Here is a 9,337-nt window from a genome sequence, read left to right on the forward strand (position 1 = left end):
CCAGAGAATTATGAAGACTGTGCTTCAGTTGTGTGGAAGTATTAAGAAAAACAACTATTAAAATCTGTAAGAAACTGAGTTACTACTTTGAAGATATCAAAATACCTATAAGGAAATAATTTGCAAAATGTACCCCAGGATGGAAAGGAGAAAACATACAGGCAGAAAGAAAAAACATAGTTAGATTAATTTATTCCGGCACCCAATAAAGCAGGATTCCTTGGGAAGTAAATTGCACTTACACTGTTAAAACTACTAGTCCATTAATTGGTTTCTAACTTCTGAGACCCTCATCTCCAATCTCACTATTTTTCAAAACCATAATTCAAAATCATTCTGGTTTTGGAATGTAAAATTCAGGAAGTTCTATAGGCTCATATCCTGAGATTTACATATATATATATATGTATATATATATATAAACTATTTGAAATCCCAGAATAACAGAATGGTTTGGGTTAGAAGGGACCTTAAAGGCCATCTAATTCCTTCCTCCTTACCATGGGCAGGGACAGCTTCCGCCAGATCAAGTTGCTCAGTTCCAGGGACAGGGAATCCGCAACTTCTCTTGGAAACATATTACAGTGTCTTACCACTCTCACAGTGAAAAATTTGTTCCTAATATCCAACCTAAACCTAACCTCTCTCAGGTTAAACCCATTTCTCCTTGTCCCATCCCTACACACTCATACAGAAAGTCCCACTTCAGCTCTCTTGCAGGCCGCCTTTATGTACTGGAAGGTGCTAAAAGGCCCCCATGGAGCCCTCTCTTCTCCAGGCTGAATAACTCCAGTTCTCTCAGCCTGCCATCACAGGAGAGGTGCCACCTGATCATCTTCATGGCCTTCGTTTGGCCTGAAACAGGCCAATGTCCTTTCTTTTCCAGGGACCCCAGAGCTGGACACAGCACTCTGGGTGGGGTCTCACCAAACAGAGCAGAGCAGAGGGGCAGAATCACCTCCCCTGACCTGCTGGCCACGCTGTCTTTGACAGGAAGACCCAGATCACACTCGTCTATCACCTTCTTAGAGTAAATAAATTTTTTGTTTTTAAAATAGATAGTAGCGTAGTTCATACTTTTGCAACAGTCTGGGTTGTTATTTTAATGAAACGTATGCAAGATACAAAAAATCAGATTGAAATGAAAATAATAATGAAAAACTTTTGAGAGAATTTCTTGAAAATTGTGGATTTGTTAAGAGATATGCAAAAATGCTTCAGTCACTTACTGTTAGTAGGATTCAGTAAGATTTCTCCAGGAAAGTCAGCCCCAAAATAAAGATTTTGAAAAGCTTGTATAACCTCTCGATTAAACCAATCTCTGCTAGCAGTAACTCTTAAAAATTGAAGACCCACTTTCAGTGAGCACTCTAATATGTGGCAGCGCTGGTTCTCATGCAAAAATGAAATGAATCACAGAAAAAAACCCACCTATCCCAATCCCCCAACCTTTACGAAAAAATCTGAGTTATAATCACGGGGTTTTATATAGCTTAATTGATAAATTGCTTCATTGTTGTGGGCTTTGATTTACACTCATAATCTAGGATATTTATTTGCTTTAGTTCTACATATGTAGGGGGAAATTGTTTAAGTTATCGCTTGATCAAAGCAAACACTCTCTTAAGATAAAAAATCTATCATATACATATATTATTAAAAATTACTGCAGAGCATGGTTTTGAAAAAATATCATATCCATTTTATTTTGTTTGAGCATACAATTGCCTTAGAAACTAAATTGTACTGTTTACGAGAGAGTCACAAGCTCATAAATGAGAGAAGTTAGAAACAGAATTCAATAAGAACTGAAAACATTTTGCTAAGTACAGGAATTATTCCAGTGCCTTAAGGAAAATTCTATTTTCCCTAAGTATATGCTAATATTCAAAGCTATGTCTGCACCTGTGTTTCTGTGAGCTTATAAGGTCTGGCTGTTCACTCTCTCATACTATCAGTCACCAAAGTAACTTTTACTGACTTCTAAAACTGTTAAGCAAACCAAAAAGAAGTCGAATATATTCCAATTTCCTGTTCTCAAGTTCAAGTTTCTTGGTACAAGGGGAGAGTTCTGAAACACTAGATCTGGTCAAATGTTTTTACACACCAAATAAGCCTCCTACCACGTTTTAGTCAGGAAAAATGCCTTTTCCACAGGTAACAGAGTGATCCCTTCGCATACTTTTTCCCATCCCTTTGTAGGACAGGTCATATTTGACATGACCCAGATGATCAATCATGCAGATTTGCTGACACGAATTGGCCTTAAATATCATGTCCTTATCCCCACACTCTGGTTTCCTGTCACATATCCTATTTTTCAGTGTCAATTTCTCTATCATATTTTTTGTCTATTTTTTTGTTAAATAATCTTAGCAAATGGTGTGGCAGCTTGTGTTTTATGGTGGATGTGGTGGAATGGGCCATGGCTGGTGAGGCCCTTCTGCTGTCCAAGGATATCAATTTGCCAGGGAGGAACCATCTGCACTGTGCCCTGAGAGTGGACTTTGGAAACCAAGCTGTTCTTTACAGCTGTAAATCCATCTGTTGAGTAAATACTTATATAGCACAGCAAACAAGTATTTATAGGTCTATAGATTGTGTTTAAATACTGATAAATTACATCAGTTTCAAACTTCAAAACACATCAACTGGATTTGATATTCATTAAGAAAACATTTTGCCAAGTGCCTAGTACTAAATCTCTTTCATTCGTGACTTGCACATTCACCAAAAAAAATAGTACTTAATGTTTATGTCCTGAACTAGCTGTAATTTAGTCTCACAGGGACGGTTCCATACAGTCAGCACTGATGGCTATTTTATAGAAGAGTGTGATTTTTATTAGATTTGAATTCCTGTGCATGTCAAATTCCATATAGAATAAATATCTGCTATGCAGTTTAAATGGTAAAGTATAGTAATTTCTTCAGTATTTTTCATTTAGCACTGTTTATTTTCTAAATAGCAGCTCTTAATTTTGGCATTTGACTTCCTTTGTTGCCCATATTTAATAAAATTCAAATAAATTCCTTTTAACCAAAGAATAAATTTTTTACCAATTCCAAATTTTTGTCAAAACTCCATAAAATTTTCATGATGAGAAGTTTATACTATAAAATTTTCTTCTTGTGAAATAATTTGAGAAATCAGTTTTAAACCAGAAGGTTTCTGTTTGCATTGACAGGAAAAACATGGAATTGTTCATAGGAACCTCCTAAATTAGTGATTTCTTTTAAAGAGTATGTCTTTTATATCTCAAAGCTACACTATGAAGCTAAGCCTTACAAATATTTCTATTTATCCTTCTCCAAAGGTGTAATAGAACCTCATTTCTTTGCTATAGCCTCTTCAAAAGCTGCAAAAGTATTTTGACTAACAAGGAAAAAGTCATCACCTAAGCCTGACTAAATCCAGGGTTTCCTGAAAGCAAAATAGTGTTTCCAAATATAATACATTTCTCTGCAATACTTCATTCATATATGTAAGAAGTGTTAGGGTGAAAAGAAAGATGACAGATTATTGCCAACTTGGCATAAAAGGCTGATTCATGAAAAATGGTTCTCTGGGAGCTCTTGAAATCTACTGTATAAACTCCTTCACTAGGCTTCCCTTGATTGTCATCCTCATCCTCCAAAGACACTTCATAAAGATGGGGACCCTTTTCTAATAGTGCCCAAAGACAATCATAAAGAAAACAGCCTCTGAGAAAGACAGATTGTGCTTCTGAAAGCAATAACTTCAATTTATGTAATAGGAAAAACACTACTAGACATGTAGGAATTAATTTGACAAATGTTAAAAATGCATTAATGGAAGCCTGGATTTGGGTGGAAGACTAAATGAATAGAGAAAATACTTAAATCTCTCAAATGCAGTCTTTTCTGAAAGTATTGTGTCTGCCTCATTTCATACTGAGTATCAGTAACACAATTTTCACTGTTCAAAATCTGTGCATGCCCTTTGCCTGTTTCCAGCAATCCAGGAAACAGAATAGATATGATGATGACACATTTTCTTAGCATAACATCTTTACAGCCATAAAATGAACAACTAATTTAGACTGGAATTAAAAACACCTGGTGATTAAGAAATAATCTCTTTTTTCCCCAATGAAAGAGGAGCTGACAAATAATATCTAATCTACAATTAGTGGTGAAATATTGTCATTTTACAATGCAAGAAAAATGTTTTATTTCCATCTGAATTTGCATGTTGAGCACACAAAAAATTAATTCTTCCAAATATTATGAAAATATGATCACATTTTCCAGTCAATTTTTAAAAAACTATCCATTTTTTTTTCCTCCTTCTCAATGTACCTACCTTGATGTATTTTTTTCCCAAATGTTAGAATGCAAATACACTATAACTGCCAAAGTGATGGACTTTCTGGTTCTTCTCATTTGCTTCTGGCTACAAGCAATGGACATAAAGGAAAGAGGGAGAATAATCAAGTTCACTAGCAGCATTCTGGCTCTTCATCTGAAAATAGCAACATGAGTACATGGAAAAAACCAATGACCAGGTGAAATTAGGTTGTTCCTAGAACCAGGAAAATATTTTAACAAACTAAAAATGAAACAGCTTGCTTGGTGGATTCCCTAGCTAGTTATAAAAGGAGAGAAAAAGTTGTGAAATGTACCTTCAGTACACAGAAGAACTTGCACCTTGAGCTAGTAAAAATCTACCCCAGAAGATGCAGGAGCTACAATAGCTGAGATATGACTAAATGCATGAGGGGTTATGAAAAGTCTGAGGGTTTGTGCCTGTGGAAATCCTTGTGGGTGTATGATTTATCTTTAGACTGCGACAAACTAAGATATGTGGACAAAAGATACTCTAAAGGTGAACAGCTGAGAGAGAAGATGCAGGTCCTGCTCCCACAATACATACTCACATGATGACCAAGGGATATTGAAAATGTTTTCTATGAAGGTGTTTTCTATGCATGTCAGCTCATGAGGAGATTAAACAGTGGCAAAGGACTGATCTCTGTAGTCCCTTAAACTGTTGTTTCTCTGTTGTTTCATCTTCTGGATGGATTACTAGTTTCTAGACTCAAACATTCTGCAAGAGAGAAGATCCTAACTGAGCTGAGGATATTCAAGGAGTAGACACAAACCTCTATAAAAGTCTGAAAAAATATTGGCAGACAACAACCACATTAAATATCCTTGAAAATATTTAGAAAATTTGAGTTCAATTTAATGTGACTGTTTCTTCATTCAAATGTCTAAAATTCTGCTACTCACTTTTTATTTGTTTTGCAACTTTCACTTTACCTACGATCATTCACTTCATGGAATAAGTTTGAACTACAAAGAGGAAGCGTATTGGAGGAAATGAGCAAATATGAATGACTTATGACAAGGATCATCAAAGCTCTTGAACTGTGCTAAAAGTCTGGCTTTCAATGCCTGTACAAAAAAGATTACTTTCCTTCCTATATACCTGATTTGGACAGACAGCTTTTATGTTTATTGAATTCAAGGAAAATTCTGTGCAAGAAGAAGCCCAAATATGGAATACATAAGGAAGAATGACAGTCTGGTGATCCTGCAATTTAGAATTCAATAAGATGTCAGAACTATACTTACAAACTGAGGAATCAGTAAATATTTGATTATTGGTCTGAAGAAATGAAAGGAATAGTGGTTAGAAAAGTGGTATAAAAAATTTAAAGTCACAAATGTTCTTGTGAAAATAACCACCACAGCATCAGCATGGTTTGGGGTTTTTTTATCAGAGAATTGGAGTGACAGTTAGTTCTACGATTTTGTGAGGCAAGTGTATAAAACCTGTTCATAAAGACCTTGGACATTTCTGTTGATTTAAATGCCTTAAACAGAGAAAGTGTCTCTCATTGAAATACCAAGGCCATTATTTCTATGAAACTCTCAATAACTGCAATAGGCTTTAGAATAGGCCCTGCGAGACACATCTGTTGTGAAATCATCAATGAATTACAGAAAATTCTGAGTCTCCTTTAGAGAAAAGAAAGGTCTTTCTTCTCACAGAAGGTCCTTCATTTCTAAAATACCTACTGTGACTGAGAACTTTCATCAGAAAAGTGTGAAGAAAAGACGTCTTTACATATGTCTTTTATGTACAGTATAATTTTCAGATTAGAACATTTTAAACTAGAATGAGAACAAATTCCATTTCTAACCATGGGACCTACATCAGCATCAAGTCAAACATTCAATATGTTTATTTAAGGCAATGTCCAAGACCTTATTTTTTTTCTTTGCAGCCTACTTCTGTGTATTTAGACAGATAAGGAGAATTGTAGAGGGTGACAAAGAACTGCTCTGTTCTTTGGAGCAGAGCTTCACTCTTCTGAGGCTCTTCCAGACAAGAAATTAGGTCATGCAGAAGAGACACTCACTGTGCTGAGTGTCAGCAGCCTTTCCTTGTACCCATTACAGTGGTTAGTATATCATTTACTGCTGGGTGATTGCAGTTCCCATGGGAGAAGAGGTAACCAGGGACTATGATTCCATGATACTTTGGGGTTATGTAGGTGTTTGAGAGGGCATTTGGTGGCTTGAGCATGTGTGACCACGATGACCATGTGATAAGGGGAAAAGTACCAATTGTGCCTATTTCCTCTTTATTTTATCAATGGTTTTGTTTTATTCACATTTTTTTTTAATTTTTATCTCAAAATATTTGACAGTTTATTTGCTTGTTTGTTCCTGTGTTTTCTGTGCCAATTAAAATAAAATCAGATTTAGAGTCACCAAATTCAACCTTTGATGGTTTAGTGTTTAGAAAGAAGAATGCATTTTTTCACCAAGAAATATACACATCTAGTGGAAGAGCAACAATTTCATGCTGTTTTTGAAGAGATACACATTCTTTGAAAACAGGTATCACAGAAACACAGCTTCAAGGTCCATCTCACATTATTTGGCATGAAGGCTCCCTGAGAAGTTTGCTTCTGAATTGTGATACTTCTTACAATGAAGTAATGTTTTCAGGTGATCTGGTAAGTCAGTATCTGTTGCAAAGCAGATATTATTGACTCTAGAGTATGGTGGCTAATTTATTTCATCTGGAAAACAAAGCAAGGTAATCTACATCTCCCACCATAGCCTGTTAAAGATTTCAACTTGGAGACAAAAATAGTTGACATGCTTTACAGGTCTAGACTGGAAGAAAAGAATAAATATACCACACCTATATAACTAAAAACAAAAAAATTTTTGCAAATGCAAAGATTTTCTCTCCTTCATTGCACCATATGTGCTATTGGAGAACAGATGCTTTTCTAAGTATAGCAGTCATTAAACTGAATTCTGGCTTACTGGGCTGACCTTTCTTTGAATTTATCTTTGAAGATAATTTTCTTGTTTTGGCATAATTTTTAATTCCCTCAAGAGGAATCAGTCAATGATGACATTTCTCTTTGTAGCAAAGCCTAAACTTATCCTTGAGCTCTACAGTTATTCAGGTGACATTAAAATAATCTTTATTTTGTTCCTCAGTTGGTGTATATATATCTTTTACAACTCCATTTATATAAAGACTGATAGTCTCCTTAGAGTAAGGACTAAAATCTTCCCATTTTTATGAATAATGCAGAAATCAGCCATTTGAAAATAGCAGAAAATTGTTTTTCAGGCATATTTTAAAATAATTGTCACATCCTCATAGATTATAGCGACAATTAAAGATTAAATGTAACTTTTTAATGGCACATTCTGTTATGAAAAATATCAATATTTTTACTCAGAGGAAAAACTCCACATTTGTAGGAAAAGCATATCTTTTACCACAGTCTTTTGGATACTAAACCTGCTCCTTGGTGCATATAAAAACACATTTTACCTTTACATTTGCAGAAGTGGTTGGCTCTCATTCTTCTGTCTAGTGTGAAGGGCATAAATAATACCATCTATGCCAGTGCAGATGTTGCTAATAATATGTGGCACAAAAAAGTTAAGGAGCAGGAGAGGAGTCCTTGTACTTTCTTTTAGGATGTTTTACTGACTTTTAGAACAAACATGGTAAGGAATAGTACAGTCCAATACATAATGCAAGATCGCAGACATTGATCTGCTAGGTATATGTGTGCTGCTTTCTCATTTCTGCAGTGAGTTGTTGCATGCTGTTCTATAAATCTCTCAAAGGTTAATTGCTTTTTACTTGGAAATGGTTACAGTCTTCAATCATTTTGGAGAAATGAAAGTTTCTGGTAGAATGTGTTCTACTCCAGCTACAATTACAAGCATGAAATATAAGTTGTCCAGTTGCCCAGAGACAAAAAAAGCCCCAACTAACCATCAAAAGAAAAATATTACTTACTATGTTTACTGCCAATAACATAGCAGGAAATCAGAAATAAAGAAACAAGAGAAAGCTAAAATGCAAAAGCAGCAAAAATTTTGCCATAAACCAAAATTTTAAGGACTGATATATGGTCAAGAATAATATTTATATGATTGATCTAGGCAAAAACACATAGTTTTTAATCTTGTTGCAGCTGGATTTCCAGTTCTTGATAATCTCCCCTGCTCACTAGTTCTTGGAGAATTTAAACACTAAGCTGTTCTTAACGAAAAGGTATACCTCAAGTTCAGTGAGATGGAGCCTGAGGGAAAACATGTGAACAATGAGATTAGCTGGTAAAGCAGAATAGTTATGGAAGAGAAATATCCAAAGAAGGAACAATGACTGGCATCAGATATGTTCTCCTCCCCCGAAGGTCTTCAGATGAACTACTTTTGCCCATGTAGGCTGTATAAAAGATGTGATGCCTGAGTTTCTGGTCCCTGGGTCAAAAGAGTAGGGCTGCTCTCATAGAAACATCTTTGCACTAATTCTTTTGCAGTTGTAAATTTTCAGACATGGTATCACAAGTAACAAGAAATATGTCCTGCATAATTCCTTTGTAGTTTACTTCTCCAATTATTGAGTAATTTATTTCAAACAGAGAATAAACATATTTTGAGAGTTGTAAGGGCATAAAGGAGTGACACAATTTATCTGGATCACTATGTCCCCTCCTGTAAGGTTTTTAGCAGATTTTTATGATATTGATACAGAAAGATATAACTAAAAACTCATCTTTTGAGAGGGAATATATTAGTTTGGTATTTGACCACAAGCTGAACTCCTTTGAAAACATGAAGATTTCTGAGTGTATTCTAAGATTTCTGCTGTTCAGCCAGCCTCTGCTTATTAGCAATAGCTGGAAGAAAAAAAAGATGATGTATAATTCTTTTTGCCAATATAACTTCAGATATTTTAAATACTCTATTATTGAAATGAGGCCTATGCTGCTCCTTGCTTTTGAAGAAGGGAGGGCTATAGTGTGGAAGGATGGTGT

Source organism: Geospiza fortis, unplaced genomic scaffold, assembly GCF_000277835.1.
Source record: "Geospiza fortis unplaced genomic scaffold, GeoFor_1.0 scaffold40, whole genome shotgun sequence".
Classification (NCBI taxonomy): domain Eukaryota; kingdom Metazoa; phylum Chordata; class Aves; order Passeriformes; family Thraupidae; genus Geospiza; species Geospiza fortis.